Consider the following 25651-nt stretch of genomic DNA (forward strand, 5'->3'; position numbering starts at 1 on the left):
ATCTGTAAATTTAATTAACATGATGTGTATCCTCTTTTATAAATCATTAATGAAGTTTTTCTATAATGATTTATTTTTTAAAATTCTAATGCTGCTTCATGTTTGTAGTCTTGCTATAGTCTTAAAAATGTACCACTTTTTGCCACTTGATATTTATTTCAGTATTTTAGGAGTAGCTAATGGTGGACTAACAACAGAATCATACTCAAGATCACTGTTGTTTTTTTTTTAAATATTAACACTAAATTGCTATTATGATCATTTCTCTGAAGATTAACAATGTTTTTGCAGTCAGTTCTACATATCCTAAATGTGGTCTAAGACCTCATTATGATGTTCTCACATATATAATGTAAAATTATCAAAGATCTCTTATTCCAAATTCTGTTGTGCAATGAATTTAAACTTTTGATACCAATTTACCTTAACAGTATTCTCTTATATTAAGTGATAGAAATTAATTTAAAATGCTTCTATTTTGGGACGCCTGGGTGGCTCAGTGGTTGAGTGCCTGCCTTCTGCTCAGGTGTGATCCTGGAATCCTGGGATCAAGTCCTACGTCGGGCTTCTTCATGGAGCCTGCTTCTCCCTCTGCCTGTGTCTCTGCCTCTCTCTCTCTCTGTGTGTCTCTCATGAATGAATAAATAAAATCTTAAAAAAAATGCTTCTATTTTAAATATTTTGGAATTGGTAAGTTAAATCAGTTCATGGTTCATATGAACTTAGCACTATTTTGTTCCTCCTTTACAGTTATAACTGTGATTTCTTTTTAATTTATTGGTTATTTAAAATTGTTTTATGTATTAAAACCTATTTTTAATTATATTTTTATGAATAAGTATATCAGACTTCTAAAGGTATGTTTTCAATACGTAATATTAGAAATAATACTGCACATACCCACTACCCAGATTTTAAAAAGCTACTATTGGTAGCATTAACAATTACTTACAGCTTTTTCTTTTCTCTCCCTTAGGATAACTGCTTCTGTGAATTTTATGAAAAGAGTTTATCTTTTTTGTTTATACAACCATATACATATCATTATAGCTAAGAGGTATTCTCCAAAAACTGAACACATCAGGCATTTTAATTATCAATTTTCATCTTACATTAATTCATTCCTTTTTTTTCCCCTCTAAATATTTTGCTTTTCCACATGGATATCTTTTGATATGTCTTCAATAATCCTGGAAGAAAGCATACATTTTTTCCTTCAATTTTCACTTTACCTAAATCTCTACTGTTAGCTTTATACACAATTTTCTATTCTTTTTTTAATCAATACCCCTTAACTTATTTTTGAACAGTTTGTGGGTGTGTGTCTTTGTGGGTGTGATATGCCTCTTTTTCATTTAGGGGTATATAAACATTCTAATATTACTTATTATAGCCTAAGTAGGGCATATAGGTCTGATTTCACACACTTGAGCCAGTAAGATGATCCCCTAACCTGCCCTTCAGCCAAGTCTTATATTTCAATATATTTGTTAAGGGAATAGAACACTCATGTGGGTACCTAAACATAAGAAATGTATTTATTCCCTAATAAATTTAAGCTTCCGTTCTTTTTTAGTTATCAAAATTTTACTTTCATAGTTGGTTCCATCTTAATTTCCACTTCTCATCTCTATATCCATGCAACTTTAATATATTTCTGTCTTTTAAACCAAAATTTAACTCAATAATTCTTAATTGTGTTAGTATGATACAATAAAAAGCTGATAATCTAGGGTTTCTTCATATTTGCCAATTATCTTATTACTACTTTAAAAAGTGACATGTAGTTCATTATTTAGGGAATGGTTTGGCTGTGTAAACATTTGGTTTACAATAGAAAAAAATGGAAACTAATAATTATGCCTCCAGGTAAGTGAAATATAAATGTAATTCTCCAATAGAATACTAGGAACCTAATTAAGATTCGTTCTTAATCCTAAAAATGGTTATCAAATTTACTCCCTGTCAGTGAGTGTCTCTTTGTTCAGTAATATCTGGGTTATAGAATCAACCACCTTGGGGGCCTGCACACTTGAGTAACAAATACAAGTTTACAAAAACCAAGCCATCAGATTTTGGTCTCACAAGGGATAATTCTGTGGTACCATTTACTTTCCAGAGCTTCCCATGGGATCAAGCTAAGGCTAGACTAGACTTCTTTTGAAACCACATCTTTGCCTATCTTCTTCCTCTGCCCTTTACTGCTTTCCTCACTTTCTTTTTAAGAATACTCTCTAAATAAATCACTGCACACAAATCTTTCTTAAGCTCTGCTTTCTTGAGGTGCTTCTTGTCTTACCTAAGAGAGCTGGTGACAGAAATGGTCTCAGAAAGTACATCTAAGGGTGAGAGTCTAGAGTTGATTCACTCACCACTGGCTGACTGTCAATAAGGACAAAATTAGTAGTCAGTGATTTCTAAGATTCTGTAGTAGTATAACTGCTGAGACTTTCACCTGGGTGAACTGAGATGGAATACGTACAGAAAATAATTGACTGGCTTGCTATCTCCAGATATTGTACGAGAGCAGGTGATATTTCAGGGTTGGAATCAAGACACAGAAGATAAGAGTTAAGGATGTCAGGAAACTATGTGGCTATGTTATCAGACAGGACATCTTAAGTGAGTATATTGATGGCATCTAGAACAACAAAATAATACAAAATTAGGGGGGAAAGCACTCAGCCTGGTATAAGCTCTTACTTAACATAGAACAATAACTGAGAGATTGGTACATGACCACAAAAAAGCAAGGAAGTCAGATGGTTGAAAGGTAGTTGTGTTACAGGATTATTTTTAGCAGAAGATAGAGGAGTGATGGGTTATAAACAGCAAAAAGGAACCTGAAATAATAATGAGTAACTAGTATTAGATTATAATGAGGGGGCAAAGTAGTTTCCACTCAAGAGGGATCTAGAGGTAATAAAATTCTTAGAGTAGCTCCAAATGTGAAACCAGTGCAAGAATAACTGAAAAGGCTGAAGACCTAAGATAATTTTTTCTTATAGGACAAGTTCTACAGGGCACAATGGAAAGGTGTGGAAGAGAAAAAGCACTGAAAGATCATGAGGTCAAACACAGAGCATTACTTGGATGAAAGTTTAAAATAAAAGAAAGGACTACGACAGCGGCCAGTATGTATTTGGGTTCATGATCAAGGATGACAGAAATATGGAATGTGGTGGAATTAAGGAATGTGACAGAAACTAAAAATAGTTCAGATATAATATCTTATTACAACCCTTTGTGGTAGATAAAAGCATTACTGAGAAACTATATAATTTTCTCAAGGATGTGCAGATATTAAAGGTAGGAGTAATGAAAAAAAAGTAAAGGTAGAAGTAATGATTTTTACTCGGTTCCACCTAGATCTAAACTCTATACTTTCATCATTAAGTGCAAGAGATGCTTATGATTCCAGATGTTTATAGGTTGAGACCTCAGTTAGGTGAGGAAGGCCTGACTAGCAGATGAGAATCTCTGCATGGATTATGTTGGAGACCCCCACCCGACACACACACCCCCAAAGGAATCCAAGCCCTAATATACTAGAAAAGAGTAGTTCTTTTCTTAGACTTTTTTGTCTTGGTAGAAATCACAACAGTACCTAAAGGGCAGAAGAGTTTTTTTAATGGAGCTGGTTGTGACATAGATTGGCAGCTTGGAACATTAATCCCAGAGAGAAGCCACAAGTCACTGGTTCTCAAGAAAGACCCTCAGTCACCCTGTGGCATCAAACTAATTCTAAAGATACAGAAATATGTGCTTTGATTTTTTAGTTAATTGAAAAAATGAAAAATTAAAATTTCACTTTGTGTGTTATTAACACTATTTTTGTATTCTCTGTTTTGGTGTTTAATTTGTACATCCATTAGAAGTTGCCAAGGGCTTAGATAAAAATCAGATTAATCACTTTTCCTGCATCTAGCATCTTTGTTTTGGGGAAAAAAATGTGAGATTATTGGTAGAAATATTTGGTCTGTGATCACTGTCATGTCGTCTGAATAATTCCTCTCATATATAAAATCATTACATTGTTGAACATAGATTGTGTACACCCACACACATAAAACTTCAAAATGCAACTAGTCATAGTACCATTTAGAACAGATCATTTCTATTTCTTTAAGAACAAAATAAGAGTTGAGACAAGTACTCTGGCTTCTCTTTATCTGGTCAATGGTAAAAGGGCAAACCCTGGCACACTGTTTCATCATATTAATTTTTAAAGTCCAATTAAAGGTAACATCTACAATCTTCCTTCTGTTGTGTTTGCCAAATATTTTTAAACATTAAACAAAGTGCTGATTGCAAGAGAAGAGGAAAGCTCTTGCTGCTAGGGCTTTGCCAGTGATAAAATCTTTGTCCCTGGGGACTTTGGTAAACATTCAGTCACATGAAACAATGTATATTACACAAAAGTTCACTCTATTGTAAGGGCTTTTTAATCCAAATATAGCCTGATATTATTATTAGCTCTGATTTCATTGCTTCCTATAAGAGCATAGGTATCAGATTCTAAAATAAGAATATTAAATAAAAAACTTAGAACGGTCTAAACCTGAAGAAAACCGCCTTAACGAAAATTGTTACATATTCCTTTTTTAAAGATATTATTTATTTATTCATGAGAGACACAGAGAAAGAGGCAGAGACATCGGCGTGGGGAGCCTGATGGGGCACTCAATCCCAAGACCCCAGGATCATGACCTGAGCCAAAGGCAGATGCTCAACCACTGAGCCACCCAGGTGTCCCTTGTTACATATTCTTCACTATTCATAAATTTGTATATCTTCATAATTTAATTCTAGGATAAGAGCTCTGTATATTTGGGCAGACTCTCAGGTTCAGGTAGGGAAGATATGGATTCTATCTATACCCACATGTACTTCCTACTATTCTCCTTATCTATATCACTTGGGGCTCTTCTGGTTAGAAGTGACCAAAACTATCTCGAATTGCTTAGCAAAATGAGGAATTTACTAAAATCATACTGGGGTATCTATGAGTACAAGAAAAAATTGTATAAAAATGAAGGACAAAGACACAGAACTTTTTACAGATTTTTTTCTCATATCCCATCTATCTTTATGGGCCAGCTTAATCCTCTATATCATTGTGGTCTGGCTTTTCCCACATAAAGAAAGAGGTGGCTACCTAGACCTAGGAATTTATACATTTCACAGCTTTAATTTTAGTCTTTCAGTCCCAAATCCAAAATTCTTTTTTTTTTTTTCCAAATCCAAATTTCTTAGGAAGATTTTCACTGGCCCAACTAATGAGCCATGTGTCTATTCCTGGGCCTATTCACTCTGCCTACGTAGGTGGGGACCTATGTCTAGCTTGGACAAATAGCTAAGTATCTCTGAAGTGCACACCTGGGACCAAGAGATGTGTTGAACATTAGAATGGAAAGAGAAAGTTCCAGAAAAGATATGCTAGACACACTATGCCATAAATTCCCTACTCTGAAAAATTCTCTTCCTAAGTTTAAATATTAAGCTTTACTAATGTCACTATGCATTTTTTTCTCTTGAACTAAAAACAGTAATCATATGGAAGACAACTGATTTAATTTTGTTTGGCAGTTCTACCAGCTTATACTTTTGTAGGCAATGCTATAATTTCTAGGTTTAAGTATTTATATCCTACCTTGTTCCAGAAATAATTTAAGACAGCTTGAAAAAGAAATACATTACATAATACCAGAACATAAATTAAATGTGAAACAAAAGGGAAAAACAGGGCAGAGACAGAATGAAATAATAAATAATGTATTCTATAATGCAGGGATACATATTCACTAGGTAGGCCACAAAGTTTTCTAGTAACTTTTCTAATCACTGGCTAAGTTTTCTAATAACTTTGCCATTACGTAACTCATAATGCACTTTAGGTAGTAAACCAATTGCTTAAGAAGCACAGAATGCACACATAGAAATGTAAACACGTGCTTCATAAATGACCAGAAAAAAGCTTCTGCTAGAAAATCGTTACTTAGCCTGAATTATATTCTCTATGCCACAGTTCATTTATTAGGGACAAAGGATAAAGAGTAACAATGTTAGGGAGGAGGCAAAGTGGGCGAGTTCCTACTTTTGAAGTGTTCTATGATATAAATTTGAGCAGAAGTCTGAGCAAATGGTACCTACTTTAAGAACATCTGAGAGAACATTCAGGCGGAGGAAACAGTAAGCATTAAGCCCAGAAAATGGAGCATACTTAGCATGTTCAAGGAAAAGCAAGGAGGCCAGTGTGTCAGAGCAGAATCAGTGAGGGGTAAAGTGGAGGGCAATGAGAGGCAGGACCAGACTACAAAGGGTACTGTATGCCATGGTGAAGACAGGATGCTGTTCCAAGTGAAAAGGCAAACCATTAGAGGGTTCTGAGCAGAGAAGTTATATGATCTGACTGGTTTTAAAAAGAGGACTCTAATTGTGCAGAGAACAGACTTTGAGGAGGTAAAAATGGAAGCAGAGAGATAGTTAAGAGGCTATTAGAGAGGTCTAGATACGAGAACAAAGTATCTTGGACTAAGGGGGAACACTAGAGGCAAAAAATAAATAAATAAAAGTGGTCATATTTGGGATATATTTTGGAAGTAAACCTGACAAGTTTTGCTGATGGACTGAATGTAGAGTGAGAGAAGACTGGCAGTTCAAGAACAGTCTCCTAAAGTTGATGGCGATAAGCTTGGTTACTAGACACTTCTGCTAAAGTTATTTATCTTGACACAGAAAGAGATAAAAGATGCTTAACTGTGAAACAGGGAAATAAATATTGTATAACTTGAAAACCCCTCACTTTCCTTTATGGCCTCAACTGTTCATGTACAACAATATAACTATTAATCCCTGCAGACAATGGTACAATTTAAAAATGGCCTTCTGTTAGTTTTACAGAATGCCTGGTCATGCCCTAATGTTGCCTCTTCTTGAAAAGACCTTTAGTGCAAAGAGATGGGTGAGCCCACAATACCAAATCTTCTAAGTTGATGAAACTAGAGACCTTCTGAGCAGGTCACCTACTTTGAATTTGACATGCATTGGTATTCTTTAATAACAGACAGTAAAAGAGGAGCAAAGCTGTGAAGGGAAGTAGTATGGAAAGGGTTAATGAAATCCTCATTTTCCAAAATGGTTAATGGTTGGATGCATTTTGTAATTCGGAAATGAAGGGGAGCTAGGAAGAAAGGGGGGTAAGGAAAGCATGTAAATTGGGTTTATCTAGAACCATCAATAGTATTATCTAAAATCTGTCATTTGATTAAGATGTTTTTCTAAGAATTTCATATTGCAGACAAACAAAAGCTCTGAGAATTTGTTATCAGAAGACCTGCCCTACAAGAGATGTTGAGAGAGGTTTTCAAGCTAAAGGAGAATACCAGATCTATACAAAGAATGAGGAGCACTGGAAATGAAAACTGTGTGGGTAAATATAAAACATATTTTTCTTTCATATCTTAATTTCTTTAAACACTGTACAGTTGGCTTATAAGGGAATGAAAATTTAAATTATGATACCCAAAACAAGAAGAATGGCGGGGAAAGTAGAATTATGTGATATAGTATAATATTCTATGATGGCAGACTGTGATAACTTAAAATTGAATATTAAAAACCTGAGTAAACACTGAAAGTAATAATACAGAATATGTGACTAATAAACCAGTAGTATATATTAAAAAACTATTAATTCATTCAAAAGTGAGCAGGAAAGGAGGCAAAAAGAACAAAGAAAAGACGAACAGAAAACAAGGGGTGCATGAGTGGCTCATTTGGTTAAGTGTCTAACTTTGGCCTGGGGCATGCTCTCATGGTCCTGGGATCAAGCAACATGGCAGGCTTCCTGCTCAGTGGGGAGTCTGGTTCTCCCTCTCCTCTGCTTCATCCACCCCTGCTTGTGTTCTCTCTCTCAAATAAATGAATAAAATCTTTAAAAAAAAATAACAAGATAGTAGGCTTAACCCAAAGCACATTAAAAGTTAAATGTAAGTGGCCAAAACATTTCCATTAAAAGTAAGAAACTGTCAGACAATAAAAAATAAGAATCAATATTTATAAGGGCACACATTAAATATAAAATACAGAAAGGTTAAAAGTAAAAGAACAAAAAAGTGCAAACATTAAGCATAAGAAAGCTAAAGTTGCTATATTTAGATCAGACAAAATCAAGTTCAGAACAAGGATATTATCAGACATAAGACATCACATAATGATAAAAAAAAAAAGGTCAGTTTAGCGAGATGACATAATAGTAAATGTGTATCCATCTCATAACAAAAACTTCAAATACTGACAGAAATAAGATATACATAAATCCTACAACCATAATTAGAAAATTTAATATCCCCTTCCTAGTAGTTGATAAAAAATTAAAAAGTATAGACTAGAAGAACTAGAGCACACAATCCTAAAATTTGTATAGACCCCAAAGAGCCAAAGCAATCTTGAAAAGAAAAAACTACAGGAATCACAATTTCCGACTTCAAGTTATATTACAAAGGTAAAGTAATCAGTACAGTATGGTACTGATACAAAAACAGACATATATATCAATGGAACAGAATAGAAAACCCAGAAATGTAAATTCACAATTATACTATTAATCTTCAACAAAGCAGGCAAGAGTATGCAATAGGAAAAAGACAGTCTCTTCAACAAATGGTGTTGGGAAAATAGGACAGCATCATGCAAAAGAATGAAACTGGACAATTTTCATTCACCATATGAAAAAAATAAACTTTCAATGAGTTAAAGACCTAAATGTGAGACCTGGACTCTTGATTTCAGCTCAGGTCATGACCTCAGGGTTGTGAGATGGAGCTCTGTATCAGGCTCTGTGCTGGGTGTGGAGCCTGCTTAAGATTCCCTCTCTCCCTCCCCCACCACCCTCTCTTCCTGCTCACTTACCTCTCTCTTAAAAACAAAACAACCCCCCCCCCCCAAAAAAGAAACTAAACTAAACACAACTTAAATGTCAGAAATTAAGGAACTGGCTAAAGACTTCTATATAACAAAATGCTGTATTTTTTAAAAATGCGGCAGCTTTACAGGTACTAATATGGCATGATCTGAGATGTCTTGTGAAGTTATAAAAGCAAGGTGCATAACAATATATAAAGGATACTATAAGTGTACATGTGTGCTTATTAAAGAATCTATGCATATGTTATGTATTTTTATACATTCCCTTATACATAAAACATCTCTGTAAAAACAGACCAGAAGCTGGTGATAGTGGTTGCTTCTGGAGAAGAGACCTATGTGGTTTAGATATAAAAGTAGTATTACATTTCAGTAAATATTCTTTTTCGCTTTAGAATACAAACATTCCTTATTTAAAAAAAATATTTTAAGCATAAAAAATAAAGGTAACAAACATCATAAAATAAGAAGTATGGATAATAAAACAAAAAGGCCTGAAGTCGAAGTCCTTGCTAGGTTATATAGACAGCTTGGCTTTCTATACATGCAGTCTCCTTTGAGGCTGCAGGCCCTTGTTTATCTAGATAGGACAGCCAAGAAACAAAGAGCTTCTGTGGCCTTTTTCTCTGTACCCTTACAGTTACGTCTAAAGCAAACATGGCAGGAGTCCTTTGCTATATACCTAAAGGGATTAAAAAGGTATAGATGGACAAGCTCACAGGAATCCCCATTTATTGCTAAAGTAGCCCAAACTCAGGTATCTTTTTTTTGAGCGTGCAGATTCCATCTAAGCTACTGTGTATTCTTTGCTCTTTATCTATGATGGATAAAAAAAAGAAATGGTGCAGTAATTGCTTCATGACCACATACATACACAGGGTAGTCACAAAAGCTAGCAGTCAGAAATTGCTATTGTGGTGTTTTCCCGGTGTCAAGAACCCAGGGAAAGGCATTTTCAGGAAGCAAAATAAAAATATTTACCTTTCCTTGTATAAAATATTTAATTCTTCAGATTTTAAAATTAAAGTTACCCTCTATGTTCAGAACTACGGAACAGTATGACTCTATTTATAGCTCTAGAATTTTATCTTCTAGAATGATTTTTCCTCTCTGATTTTATTACTTCCTTCTGGAAAACAGTAAATTTTTTGGATGCGGTTTAAATTTCTTTTCTATTTTAATAAATAGAATTTTAAATTCTATCACTATTAGGTGAAATTTTATAAAAAGCATAGTTTATAAAAGGCTGTAAAAACTGACTTCCTATTTAAACAGATATTTGTATAAAGCATCTGCCTTGTCTTACTAAAATCACTTACAAAATAATCCTTGTTTGATTCATTAGTTCTAACAGTACCATTAATATAGAAAAAGTGATGTGACAGAAGTTAGTATTTAGAATTTATCTTATGAATTCTTAAGTATTTCATGAAGTACTCCATTTAAATGTCCATTGATTTCCTTTACCCATGGGTAAACTATTATAAGAGTATAATAGTTTTTTGCTATTGCTTTGCTATTGCTCAGGCAAAGCAGTAATTAGTTCCTTTAGGCATGTAAATAAGCATTACAGTAGTAGGGAGTAAAAGCAGATGTGCATCCATGTATCATTTCTTGAAACATGGAGATGGGTTGATATTTAGCTCAAAGTACACAAAACCTCACTTGAATTAGTTTGAACTTTGGGAGAAGATAAATCTGCAGCTAGGGAAAACTAACCCATACTTTTAAGTCAATCAAGAAAATTCTTCAGTTTACTTCCAGACAATAGTAACTATCTAGCCAAAAAAGTGATAACTTTTCTATCTTTAGTGTCAAAGCTAAAGAGAAAATTTAGTTTAGTGGATTTGTAAAACACTATATATAATTTAGGTCATCTTTTGCTTGTTTATCATTTATTTATTTTGCCTAAGTGTATAAGAAATGGGGAAATGAGTGAATGAGGCAAGACCTAAAAATGCCTAATGTCAATGGAAACAAAATTCTACCTCATTGAGTTATAGTTAAAATAATTAAGTCAAATATTCCTCATAGGATATGAAAATGTCAGTGGGGAAACATACATGACTAAGCTCAAACATACTCCTTCATCTGAAAATTGTGTATCTTCTTCTCTCTAGAGCTTTCTCACATAGAAAAATAGTATGAGTCCCAAAGGTGGAATGTTTAGTAAGAACCCAGGAGAAAAGTAAGAATTACCAATACTCTGAGTAGAAAGACTTTCTTTAGACACTACTTTCTTCAACTACTAAAAACAACAAAAAACAACTACAAAAAAAAAAAAAAAAAAAACCACCAAAAAAACCCTCTACAGCTTTAATAAAGGACATTGATCCATTCAAATTATAAAACATGTACGATACTTTATGTTGCTCACAAATATGTAAACATGTAGTGGGAATATAAAAACATGTAAGAATGAAAACATTGGATTTGGAAAACACTAAAGAAGGAGGGAGGGAAGAGAATGAGATAGGAGAGGAACAGTAGGAACTGTAATTGTATTTATAATGCTTAATTGGAGGAGAAGGAGCAGCAGCAGGAAATCAGGCATAGTGCTAATACTTCACAAAGCTCGGATTAAGTCCATAGGTGTTCATTATATTTTTCTCTATTCTCATCTATATATTTAAAATATTTCACAATAAAATAAATAAAATACCATTTACAATAGCAACAAAAACACATATGCTACAAATAGAGCAAAAATATATAAAAGATTCATGAAAAAATTTCTAAGACTTTATTAAAAGACAATAAGAAAGATAAATAAATGGAGAAATAATACATATTTATGGAAAGATGCTATATTTTAAAGAAAGCAGTTCTCCCCCAAATTAATCTATAAATTTAAAATTTTTAATAGACTTTTCCTTGAATTTGACAAGTGATCATAAAAATACATATGGAAAAGCAAAGATGGCTATTATACTCATGAAGAAGGACAAGTTGAGGGATCTGTTCTACTGAAAATGTTCTTCTAATACCAATACTTATTTAAGCCAAGATAAAGACGGTGGCAGTAGCACAGGGATCAACGAAAAAAGAAAGAAAACAGTAACAGACCTATCTATTATGAAAACTTCATTTACAACACAGCTGGCAGTAATGATCAATGAGGAAAGGTTAGACTAATCAGTCCCATGGTGGGGCAGTTGGGTTTCAATATGGAAAAAGATGAAATTGCTTCCTTATTTCTCACTATATAGTGAATCACTTCCAGGTAGATTATAGTCCTAAATGTGAGAGACAAACTATTAAAGCTTTAAAAGAAATATGAAACAAAACTTTTTTAACAGTATAGCAGGGAAGGATTTCTTCAACAAAAAACAAAAAGCATATTAAAAAAAAAAAGATTGATGATTGAATCACATTAAAATTACAAACATTTGTAAAACAAAGCACGGTAAAAAAAAACTTTCAAAGATAAGCCACAACCTAAGAAAAGATGTTTGCAATATATACATACATCCAATAAAGGATTCATATCCTGTATATTTAAATAACTCCTCAAATCAATACAAAATGATAAACATATAGGAAAGATGGCAAAAGAGAAGAGCTCTTCAGAGAACAGAAAGCACAAATGGCTCATAAACATATGATGGTCTTATTATTATGAGGTAACTCCAAAATAAAACCAAAAGATACATTTCAGACCAATAAGACCCATAAAATATTGACAATATTTAAAAAATCCTAACAAATCTAAATTTTGCCAGAATGGGAAATAAGAGGAATTCATGAGTAGTGTTAAAGCAAAAACCAGTAGAGGCACTTTGGAAAATAAGTTTGGTGTTTCTAATATAGCTAACATACACATATCCTCTGACCCAGTAATTCCACTCCGAGGTGAACACAGCCTAGAAAATACAGCTTAGATGTGTGTGTGTGTGTGTGTGTGTGTGTGTGTGTGTACATCAGATACACACACAAATTTTCTTAGTAGCATTGTTTCTAATGGCATAAACCATAAAAGAACCTCATTTTCCACCAGTAGTGAAATGGATAAATATTACAGAGCAATGGAAATGAAAAGGAAACTGGAGTTTACATTCATCATGACTGAAATTTACAAATGTAATTGTATACTAAAGAAGGAAGCACAGAATACACACAGGATGGTTCCATGCATATCAGTTTCATAATCAAGCAAAACTCAAGACTCTATCATTTCGGAATCCACACATAGTTGGAAAACACAAAGAAAAGCAATAGCTGCTTTACAACAAAATTCAGGGTGGCAGTTAAGTCTGAGGAAAGCAAAGGTGATGACACATAGGTACTTTTAAAATACTGGTGTGTCCAGAAATCAGCTGCAATTCTATACACTAACAATGAGACAGAAGAAAGAGATATTAAGGAATCAATCCCATTTACAATTGCACCAAAATCATAAGATACCTAGAAATAAGCCTAAACAAAGATCTATACTCTAAAAAACTTCAGGACACTAAAGAAAGAAATTTAGGAAGACACAAAGAAAAACATTCCATGCTCATGGATTGGAAGAACAAATATTGTTAAAATGTCTATGCTACCCAGAGCCTTGTACACATTCAATGCAATCCCTATCAAAATACCATCAACATTTTTCATAGAGCTGGAACAAACAATCCTAAAATTTGTATGGAACCAGAGAAGACCCCAAATAGCCAGAGGAATATTGAAAAAGAAAACCAAAGCTGGTGGCATCACAATTCTGAAGCTATATTACAAAGCTGTAATCATCAAGACAGGAAGATACTGCTACAAAAACAGACACATAGATCAATGGAACAGAACAGCGAATCCAGAAATGGACCTTCAACTCTGTGGTCAACTAATCTTTGACAAAGCAGGAAAAAATATACAATGGAAAAAAGACACTCTCTTCAACAAATGGTGTTGGGAAAATTGGACAGCCACGTGTAGAAGAATGAAAATGGATGATTTTCTTACACTATACACAAAGATAAACTCAAAATGGATGAAAGATCTAAATGTGAGACAGGAATCCATCAAAATCCTAGAGGAGAACACAGGCAGCAACCTCTTCTACCTCAGCTGCAGCAACTTCTTGCTAGACATGTCTCCAAAGGCAGGAGAAACAAAAGCAAAAGTGAACTCCTGGGACTTCATCATAGTTAACAAAACTAAAAGGCAACCTTAGGAATGGGAGAAGATATTAGCAAATCAGATGAAGAGATCCAAGATCTATAAAGAACTTATCAAACTCAACACCCAAAATAAATAATCCAGTCAAGAAATGGGCAGAAGACATTAACAGACATTTCTTCAAATAAGACATACAAATGGCCAATAGACACATGAAAAAAAATGCTCAACATCACCTAGCATCAGGGAAATACAAATCAACCCAAAAGGAGATACCATCTCACACTCGTCAGAATGGCTAAAATTAACAGGTCAGGAAACAACAGATGTTGGCCAGGATGTGGAGAAAGTGGAAACCTCTCCTCTTATACTGTTGGTGGAAATGCAAGCTGGTACAGCCACTCTGGAAAACAATATGGAGGTTCCTGAAGAAGCTAAAAATAGAGCTACCCTACAGTCCAACAATTGCACTACTAGGTATTTGCCCAAAGGATACCAAAATAGTGATTCAAAGGGGGCATATCCACCCCTATTTTTATAGCAGCAATGTCTACAACAGCCAAACTATGGAAAGAGCTCAGATGTCCACTGACAGATGAATGGATAAAGATGTCATATATAGAGATACAATGGAATATTACTCAGCCATCAGAAAGGATGAAATCTTAACATTCACATTGACATGGATGGAACTGGAGGGTATTATGCTGAGTGAAATAAGTCAATCAGAGAAAGACAATTATATAGTTTCACTCATATGTGAAATATAATGTAGAGGATCATAGGGGATGAGAGGGAAAACAGAATAGGAAGAAATCATAAAGGGACACAAACCATGAGAGACTCTTAACTATAGGAAACAAATTGAGGGTTGCTGGAGGGGAAGTGGCAGGGAGATGGGGTAAATGGGTAACGGGTATTGAGGAGGGCACATGATATGATGAGCACTAGGTGTTATATGCAACTGATGAAGTAACAAACTTTATATCTGAAAATAATGATATGTTGGCTAATTAAGTTTAAATAAAAAAAATAAGTTGCTGAAAAAAATGATACTGATGTGTCCTATTTCTTAAATTGGGAAGTATATACATAGATATTTGTTCAATTACTCTTAGAGCCACATACTCATTTATTCTTTTATATGAAAATATATTTTACCATTTTGAAAACAAGTTTTAAAAAAGTCTGATGCTAATAAAGACAACTCAAAGACATTCACCCTAGAAGCTTGTGGTAGCAAAACATTTAAAGGGACTTTAAGTAGGTCATAAATGTCTAAAGAGCCATTGGGAAGAAAGAGCACTAATAAAATAAGAATGTGAGATCATAAAATAGGAAAATATTAAAATGAACATTTGGGTATGAAAAATGGATGTTGTAATTTCAAATTCCATTTATATAAGTAAATAGGTCACTAGACAAAGCTAATGAGAGAATTAGTGAATTGCAAAATAAGGGGAAAGAAATCTCCCAAAGCACAGTAAGAGAAATAAAAAGATGGAGGATATGAATGAGAAGTCAGTAGAAATGGAAGATAAAATACAGAGCTCTAACACAATCGGAAGCACCAGGAAAAGAGAATAGAGGCAACAATTGAACAGATAATGAATGAGAATTTTCCAAACATACAGAAAAATACTAATTGCCAGATTACAAAGGCCCACCAAACATCATGTAGGAGTTAAAAAAAAAAATCGCACTCTGACCCACATTATAATAAAGCCACAGAGCATTAAAAAAATTAGAAAAATGCAAAGGCTACTTTCCAAGAAATACATTATCTACAAAAAAATACATATATATATGCATATGTCATATATATATATATATGACAGATTTCTCAGTAGCAACAAAATATCAAACTGTGGAGCCAAGGATAAATGTAAACTCAAAATCTTATCACATAAGAAAGAGTGTGAATAAAAGATATTTTCAGACCTTTAAAACTAAAATTTTATCACCCATAACCTTTGTTGGAAGCTATACTTATGATGTATGAGAAAATCAAACCCAAGAGGAAGTGGTGAACAAAGCCAAAAATGAGCAAGGATACCAATGTGGCATGGTAGTGAATATGGATAATTACTAATTGTAAAATAAATAAGAATTATTGTGTTTAAAAATTTGTGTGATGAGACACAGAGTATAGACTCTGAAACCGGACTGAATTTGAATATGAACTAAAGTTCTCCCTAAAACTTAAGTCTAACTTGACTAAAGAATACTTATGACATCAAAGAAATGTGATTGGTATTGTTTTTGTTGACCAACTGTCATCTTTATAAGAAAAACAAGAGAAGAGCAATAGAGGGCTGAAAAGAAAAGAGAACTGAGATTTTTCAGACCAATTTAACTTTCATTAAAAATCTTAAGCAAGGGCAGCCCCGGTGGCACAGTGGTTTAGCGCTACCTGCAGCCCAGGGTATGATGCTGGAGACCCGGGATCGAGTCCCACGTCGGGCTCCCTGAGTGGAGCCTGCTTCTCCCTTTGCCTCTCTGTGTCTCTCATGAAATAATAAACAAAAATCTTAAAAAAAAAAAATCTCAAGCAAAAGATACTCAGAAAGATAATCTTCGTACAGCTCAAGAAAATTCTTCATGGATGGTTAGTTTGGATATTCAACCAGAAAGTAAATATGTAATGTCTTTGCAAAACTATTTTGCTCTCTTAAAATCATCTTCTGATAGAAATGCTATCAGACATAAGATAGGTAGATAAAAGAATAAAATTGTTTTGGAGACAGCTGGCCCATTATGCTAGGAAGAGAACTAAAACCAGGGGTTGGTAAAGTTTACAAATTTCTTTTAATTGCTTAAGATAACAGGAGCCATAGAACAGAATTAAATCTTGCCTGATTTCTTTGGGTCAGGGCTGAAAACTATGCAATTCCATTACATTCTTAGTTCTGTAAATATTTAAGTACCTCCTATATGTGCAGGCCTTTAACAATCTGCAGTGACTTTTTATCTAAAATCACCTCCTTCCCACATTTGACAAGCCCTCCAACCCCTTTAGATTCCTAAAAGATGGCCACCAAGCGCAATCCTGCACTTTCTAGGTAATTAGCTCAATTTCAAACACGATGGGTCTTTCTTTGGGTTCCACTCAAAAGATTTCATCAAAGGTTTTTACTTGGCAAGTGATCTTATTCTTTCTCACTAGGTTATCTCCTTTTTATGCACTATTTGTATTTTATAGTTAATAACAACTATTATTATTAAATATCCTAAGGCTTTGGTTATTTTACTCCATTCCCACTCTTAAGTATTTTTCTCCTGTCATTTTCAGAAGATTTACTGAAGTCACAGTATTTTCATCACACATTCTTTTAACACATGTATACTGGGCAATTACCCTGTGCCAGGCTCTGTCTTGATCAAACCATTTTAAGTTTCTACTCAAAACCCTCTCATGGCTTCCCATCACATTCTGAAAAAAGCCCATGTCTTTAGTTGATCTATAAACTCACCTTCCGGGATCCCTGGGTGGCGCAGCAGTTTGGCACCTGCCTTTGGCCCAGGGCGCGATCCTGGAGACCCGGGATCGAATCCCACGTCGGGCTCCCGGTGCATGGAGCCTGCTTCTCCCTCTGCCTGTGTCTCTGCCTCTCTCTCTCTCTCTGTGTGACTATCATAAATAAATTTAAAAAATTAAAAAAAAAAAAAACTCACCTTCCCTCATGCTCCACAATCTCTCCAGCTTTCTGTTACTCTCACTCACTTCACTCTGTATACTGCCATCATTCTCGCTGTTCCTCTTACAGGTCAGCTATTTTGCCACCTTAGAAATTTGTATTTATTGTTCTATCTGCCTGTATCACTCTTTCCCTGAACATCCACATGATTCTCTCCTTTGATTCTCACTTTACTCAATTGACAGCAAGGAATCCTTTGACCTTACATTAGATTACATTATCAGTCTCAATTTTTTACTCTTCCGCACTAGTACTACATATCCACACTCTGGCGTAATGGTGGCCAGAATGTAGATCCTTGCCCCTAAACTTTAGGCTTGACCACTAATTTGGGCCATTAGAAAGTCAAGAGACATGGTTCAGCAGACTTAAAATGGCTTGCACTACTCGGCCTGGTCTCTTGCCCTCCTGTCTTTTGCCATGGATTATAACATGATTTGGTATTCCACGAGTGCCAGAAAAACAGAGACACATGGAATATACCTGTAACTGAGTCACAAACTACAACAAGTCTAGCTTGGATTATATAAACACCAGAAAACTCAGAGAAAATGTCATGTGTTGTGAGTCACTAATTTTAGGTGGTTTCTTATGCACATTCCTCTGAAAATAGCAAATAGAAATAAAAAAATTGCCAACATCCAGATTCCACATTTTTCCATATTTTAATAGGACTTGAAGTACTATGTATTTTATTACTTCTTTGTGTAATGTCTGTCCTCCTATACACACACACACACACACACACACACACACACCCCAATAAAAGCTCCATGAAGGTAGTAGTTTTTGTCCATTCCGTTTCTTGTTATTATTCCTATATAGCAAAATAGGGTCTGGCACAAAGCAGGTGCTCAATAAATGTTTACTGAATGACTAAGTTAATAAGACAAAGTCCCTGAACTCAGCAGGAACTTACATTTTAGTGAGAAAACCAGAGAATTAATAATTTTATAAATCATAATATTTAGATGGCAAGAGTGTCATGAGAAAAATAAAACAGAGAAATGGAATAGAAAATGTTGGAGTACAAGTACCAAGGGCTAGAATAGATGATAAAAAGGTTGCCATGAGGAGGTACTGTATAGGCTGAGTCCTAAATAAAGAGTCCTGCATGCATCTTAGAGAAAGCCATTTAGGCAAAGGAAGCTGAATATGCAAGTACACTGAGGCAGGAGCAATATTTCTGTTCCAACAATCTTCAAGAGAAAGAAACCCTAGAGTGGGAGGAGCTAAAGAAGAAGTAGACAAACAGCTAGGGCTTCAGTGTCTCAGGATAGTCTTTGGATTTCATCCTAATTACAGCCAGAAGCCTTTGGAGAGGTTTATTCAGGGAAATCCTTGTTTTTTAATGTCACTTAGTTTTTTGTTTTTTGTTTTTTTTTTAAAGATTTATTTATTTATGATAGACAGAGAGAGAGAAGCAGAGACACAGGCAGAGGGAGAAGCAGGCTCCATGCACCAGGAGCCCGACGTGGGATTCGATCCCGGGTCTCCAGGATCGCGCCCTGGGCCAAAGGCAGGCGCCAAACCGCTGAGCCACCCAGGGATCCCTAATGTCACTTAGTTTATTGTATCAATTGTAAGGGGCAAGAAGGGAAGTAGGTAGATGAGCATGGTGGTCAGGCCTGGAATAGAAGTACTGGCAGAGTGGGTGAGGTATCTGGGATATCTTTTGAAGGTAGAACCAGCAGGATTTACTGAGTGAATAGCTTTGGTGTAAGAGAAGAGAAAGAGAAGCATCTGGAGGCTGGGGAGAGAGAAATCAAGGGTGACCACTTGTGGGGTTTGAACAATTTACCAAATAGTAGTTTTGTTAATTGAGTTGAAGATGAGCAGTTTTGGGGGAAAAGACATCATGAGCTCCATTTTGTACCTTTATTCATCATACTCTCCACACAAGGCACTGCTACACAGATGACTCAGGTATCTGTTCTGAAGATAACTTATACCTTTGTCAGTTGCTAAGTAGAATCAATAATTTCAGTGCTATCTGGGATACTACTAGACTCCATTTGGACAAATAAATAAATAAATAAAACAGCACATGGCAGATGTCATTAGTATCCTTTCCTTCTAATTAAGAGAATTCTGGCTTATGTGTTTGGCTTAGTCTGGTGGGGAGAGCTATGTGAACAGTTAAAGATACTTATCTCATATACCAGTTATGTTTTAAAAAGAGGAGGGGTAAGAATGTATATGTGAATCAGCCTGAGTATATTTTCAAAAAATTTCTGGAAGGATAAAAAAGAGACATACCAATGGTTGGTTACCTATTTCGTGGTAGTGGGGCAGGAAGTCATGACAGTGGAATAATGAAGAAGATGTGATAGATGAGGAAGATTTTCACTATTTACAGTTTTGCACTTTGAAGTTTTAAACTTGAGAATGTAATGGTTATTAAAAACAATTATTAAAAATAATTGTTAAAAAAAATTCTCACCTTCCTAGGTTCCCTCACAACTAGGAGTGATGAGGTGACAATCCTAGCCAATAAAATATAAGTAAAAGTCCCTGAACAAGTCTTTTCTTTCCTGATCAAGTGTAGCAAGATGAATTTTGTCCTGTGCTATTTCTCCCTTCTTCTTACCTGGGATGGAGATATAATGTCTGCAGGTGGAGTAACCATTTTGACTAAAAAAGCAAAGCTGGAAGAATAGGAACTTGCCAGAGGGAACATGGGTCCTTGATGACTTCCTCAAGTAGCCGAACCGGCTCTGAACTGCCGACTTCAGGACTACTTATTTTATGAAAAAATACTGGCTTAATCTACTATAGTTTCGATAAAGTTATAACTGATAGAGTCTTAGAATCCACATTAAAGTCTGTACTATAGTGAAAGGAGACAAATGGGGGTCTCACAATGACAGTAAATGGTGTCATAAGAAACATAATTTCACTAGGGACTTCTAAGTTAACTTCTAAGAACAGAATAATATTAACGAGTAATCCTAATTTCCAAGTATCATAATTATCCATTCTGATAGATGTTTGGATTGCTGGGTTCCTCATATAAGTAATGTTAAGGTGTTTCCCATTGATTTCTTGTCTTATATATAAGTTATAGGAAGATACTGTGAAAAGCATAGGGCTGAAGATTTAAAGATAATTCTAGTTCTTGGTCATGTCTAACCACAAACTTTAGGTATAGTTCAAGATTTGGTATAAAAACACTTTGTTAACACTGTAATTTTAAAATATGAGCTACAAAATAGACTTTAAAAAATTACAAACCTTCAAGCCCTATTATTTTAACTAAAAAAGAGTTTATGATGATAATAATATATTTTAAGATGGTGATGTTTTAAGAATTAAGCTCACAATATGAATTATTCCTATGTTCATGTTTCATTTACTGCTTTTAATTTATTTTATAGGATGCTGTCGTCTTAATGCACTTATAAGAAGAGAAAACATTTATGTTAAAGACATCTTTTCAACCATACTTTGCCCTGGATGAGGTATGTCATTCAGTGTAACATATATTTTGGCCCTCGTATTTATAACACCACAGGTAGAAAAAGAAACATTTTTGAGAAACAGTGTGTGAAATCAAATATTGCAGTGATAACATAGCACATTTCATTCCAACTAAAAATAGAAATAAATTTTATTTCAAAGATTCTGAGTCATCTTTCTAAATTAGACTCTCACCTGGCCAGAATATTGTAAATACTTCAAAAAACTGAATTGATGGACATTTTTTTCAAATATTTGGATAAGAAAGAAAAGTAGGATTCCTGCTCTGAAAGTATTCTTACTTATATGTTGATCTTAACTATTAAGACTTGTCTGTGAAATTAATATCCATGAAGCTGACCAGATAATGGCTACAAGTTTGAAGTAAGCAAAAACTCTCGCTTACCCAGGAGCATTTATTACTTCTGTGCTGCTAGTTAGGAGCCATGTCAAATGGTTACCAAGTGACCGAATATTCTGGAGAGAATTTCTACACAGTTTTAAAATTAGTTGTTCTTGGGGAATCCCTGGGTGGCTCAGTGGTTTAGTGCCTGCCTTCGGCCCAGGGCATGATTCTGGAGTCCCGGGATCGAGTCCCACATCAGGCTCCCTGCATGGAGCCTGCTTCTCCCTCTGCCTGTGTCTCTGCCTCTCTCTGTCTCTGTGTCTTTTATGAATAAATAAACTCTTTAAAAAAATTAGTTGTTCTTGGAAGTTAGTAAAAATATGTAGTAAAATCCAGGATGGACTGCAACCCAGGGAATAATTTAATGATACAAAAATTATAATCAACCCAAATCTTATCTCTTACAGGTAAGAAAGCCTAAAGCCTAAATTCAAAACAAAATACTTTAAAGTCTTGATTAAAAATCCCAGAAAAAAAAATCCCAGAAAATAGTAAAAGTTTATTAACTAAGAAATGAACATTCTCTGAATAATTCTTTGGGGAAGATTTTTGTTTTGCTGGGGTTTTTTTCCTGACCTTTGTGATTAGGAAGCTTTTTCTGGGCTGATCCAGTCACAGATATAGAGACTGATCAGCATTTGAGAAGAGCAGTACAAAATGCTCTAAGACCATTCAACTGCCATTTTGATGGGACCATTTTTAAAAGAGTTGAGGTATAAGCTTTCATTAAGTGAAGTAAATAGCTGCTGGAAAACAAAAATGCGTATCTATAATTATCATATCTACGCTGGTTGATAACTCCTGAAGAAAATGTCATAAATGGTAATGCAATACACACTATATTCCTAAGTATGTTTGTCATATATTTCATTCTCCCAAGTGCATAGATTCTCATATTTGGTTGTCAAAAGAAATATACAATAATGCTAAGAAAGAAAAAAAAACCAGTACCAACGAAACCTAACAACCTTGCTCCTCTACCTTTCCACAAAACTGTCACCCCATAACCTCTGGGGCAAAAGCCCATATTTACTATCAGACTCAACTTTTATTACAGTTCAGCTTCTTGGTTGTTCATAGTTTAAACCCAAAGAATGGGGGGATCCCTGGGTGGTGCGGCGGTTTGGCGCCTGCCTTTGGCCCAGGGCGCGATCCTGGAGTCCCGGGATCGAATTCCACATCGTCGGGCTCCGAGTGCATGGAGCCTGCTTCTCTCTCTGCCTATGTCTCTGCCTCTTTCTCTCTCTCTCTCTCTCTGTGTGACTATCATAAATAAATAGAAATAAAAAAAATAATAAACCCAAAGAATGGTCAATATCCTTAAGATCTGCAGGGAAAGAAGCAATCAGAAAAGGAACCTTAAGTCCCAATTTCACTCACTTCTGTGAGAATATATACAGAGGTGCCACGAATTCTGAGTTAGTACTATTTCACTATCTCCAGGGCTTAAGTAATTCCTGAGTAATAAGTGAAAGGATGCAGAAAGGTGCATTAACTCTTTCAAGCCACTTGGGAACTCTGCTGTACTGCTAGTGAGAGGCACCAAAGTGCGTCTCTGAGTGCATGACTTACTCTCTCAAGTCAAGTCACTCAAGCACTGGGAAGAAAAAACTCCACTGCTGTTTACATATACTAGATTTTGCTGCTTTTTAAACTGGGTCTATGAAAGTTATCAGAGTTGATACTTAAACGGAAATATAGATCAAAGAAGTTACTAAGTCTCAGAAAATAATAAAACTATCAGGCAACCATGAAGCTCAAAATTGTATTACCTTGATAATGAAATCTTAGATGTTTGCATGTGAAATGAGACCATTTGTTTAAATCGATTGTGACACTAACTGTTTTAAAAACTGAAGAGGAGATATATCTAACTATATCTATATCAATATCTATATCTGACATACAGTATAATATAAGAGAAATGGAATAAGTACATATTTCATAAAGTATTGAATGCATGTACAAATGTGATTAGAAGATACAGACTGTGAGATCAAATATCCATCTTAAAATTTCAGTGCTTTGGTGGTTAAAACAGTAAGAGAAAAACAACATTGTTTTGGTCTTAGAACCTGTTTCTAATCAACTAAGCTACTCCTATGGGGTCAAATAAAAATGATTAGCTTATTAAAAGCATAGCTTTGCTATTTAATAAGCAAAAATGATTGAAAATTCTGCTCCAGATCCTGATAATTTTAGTGTTTCTAGTTAAGCTTGCAAAATTGCATTCATTATTAGTGTCTAGATTCATTAACAATTCAATTTATAGATATTAATGCTTATAATGCATGCTTCACTTGCCAAAACTTGAAGAGAAATTGTTTCAATTAGCTTTCATGGATCATGAATCCTACCGGCTGGGTATTTTTAGACAAAAGATACAAACACATCCCCAAGCAATGCTAATGCACAGCTGGGACTCGTGTGTAAGGTCACTTGAACTAACAGTTTAAAAGGAAAAACAGTAAATGAGTTTTACCCAGATGAGCAAGACAGGAACAGTCTTCTGTTTCCAACCAAATATTTGAAAGGCACATACACACCTCAAGGAAAATGACAACAGAATTATTTGCTTATGCAATTTCTAGAAGATAAAACTACTAGATAGAAATTGGCAATCTAAACTCAGCAAGCAGTATTCAGCATAGAAGACAATGTGAGGAGTCTCAGTGACACATCTTAAATTGTCCTTTTGTAGAAAAGAAAGGGGATTTCTTAGAAGTCTTAAATTTAACAGAAATGCAAATTTTATCACTTGCATAAAGGTCATGCTCTTGTGGTAGAAGAATAAAAAATAGATGTTCCAGATGATCCTGATGACCATCTAGATTTACAGATAATTATTCATTCTCTACTTCATTTTCCATTGCATACAACTAGCTCAAAGTCATTCTTTATTTTTAGTGGCAAAGGGTACTCTTGGGTAGAAGAGATATTCTTTGGAGGATATCTACCTCTTCCAAGTACATTTTTCTCATGCAAATCTTCATGTCCATTCTCGCATTTTTCATTTAATGCAATATTTTAGCATAGTATAGTAAAGCAAAGCATAGCATTGCATCTCCATCCTCCTTATTTGTAGGTTGGAATTTAGTGGAATATCAAGAGAATTAGGTGATGTTTACCTTGAAACTAAAAGATCATTTGTCTTCCATAAAATGCTGGCCAATGTCACATACTCAAGAATAGGTCGAATAATAATTCTTGGTTGCCTCAAGAATGATTCTTGGTCGCTTCCATTTCTAATTCTTCAAGGATCCCATGAGAGAATCTTTGAAAACTTTAAACTATAAAATCAAAATAAAGTTTGAGGAGACTATAAGATTCCAGAAAGACAATAATGTCATAAGAGTACAGTTGAGAAAGAGCATGAAGAACATATAAAGTCTTCAGGAACATCTTAGATGAGAAGTATGAGAAGATGTAAAATACTTCTAAAACTAAACTCAAGTTTAGTTTTGGATTGCATTAAATCTTAGATATTAGAGGAACAACAATTTCTAGAAAAAATTATTCATTTCATTATTGCTTTGCTAGTGGCAGAACATCTCCCATTGATAACTAGGAGTCCATTATAAGTCAATACAAAAGGTATTTAACAAAACTCAAAAATATCAAGATTAAAATTTTGATTTCTGAAAAAAAAAGTAAATATGAACAAAAGGAAATGTGATTGCCTCCAGAAGATAATAAAACTATGTATGAGAATGAATTAAAAGATGATGGGATTAAATGGGGAAAAAAAGTTAAGAAAAAATGAAAAATTCTATTTTTGATATAATAATTTGAAGAAAGTTCCAAAACACTAAAAGAAAAAGGACCTGGCTAAAAGCTATATATGCTTGGGACAAAACACAGAATTTAATGATGTAACTTACTGGTTTACTCAGTCAGTATGACTGCAGAGAAATATATAAAGTGTTTCTCACATTGCCAAATTCATGATGACCAAATAACTCTGGAAAAACAATTTGTTTTTTAAGCCAAGTAAATTCTTTAACAAATGAAATCATCCCCAAAACACACACACACACACACACACACACACACACACACACAC

General features: G+C 34.6%; 1 long non-coding RNA gene across 1 annotated transcript in view; it reads left to right on the forward strand.

Annotated features, from left to right (window-relative positions):
- The first annotated feature begins 7300 nt into the window (after positions 1-7300).
- LOC140594803 (uncharacterized) overlaps positions 7301-25651 on the forward strand; it is a 65197-nt gene continuing 46846 nt past the window's right edge. Inside the window, exons 1-2 of the long non-coding RNA XR_011996131.1 lie at positions 7301-7432; positions 21101-21184. This is a non-coding gene — a long non-coding RNA (uncharacterized lncRNA). The remainder of the gene's footprint in view (positions 7433-21100; positions 21185-25651) is intronic.

Source organism: Vulpes vulpes, chromosome 12 (genome assembly GCF_048418805.1).
Source record: "Vulpes vulpes isolate BD-2025 chromosome 12, VulVul3, whole genome shotgun sequence".
Lineage (NCBI taxonomy): Eukaryota > Metazoa > Chordata > Mammalia > Carnivora > Canidae > Vulpes > Vulpes vulpes.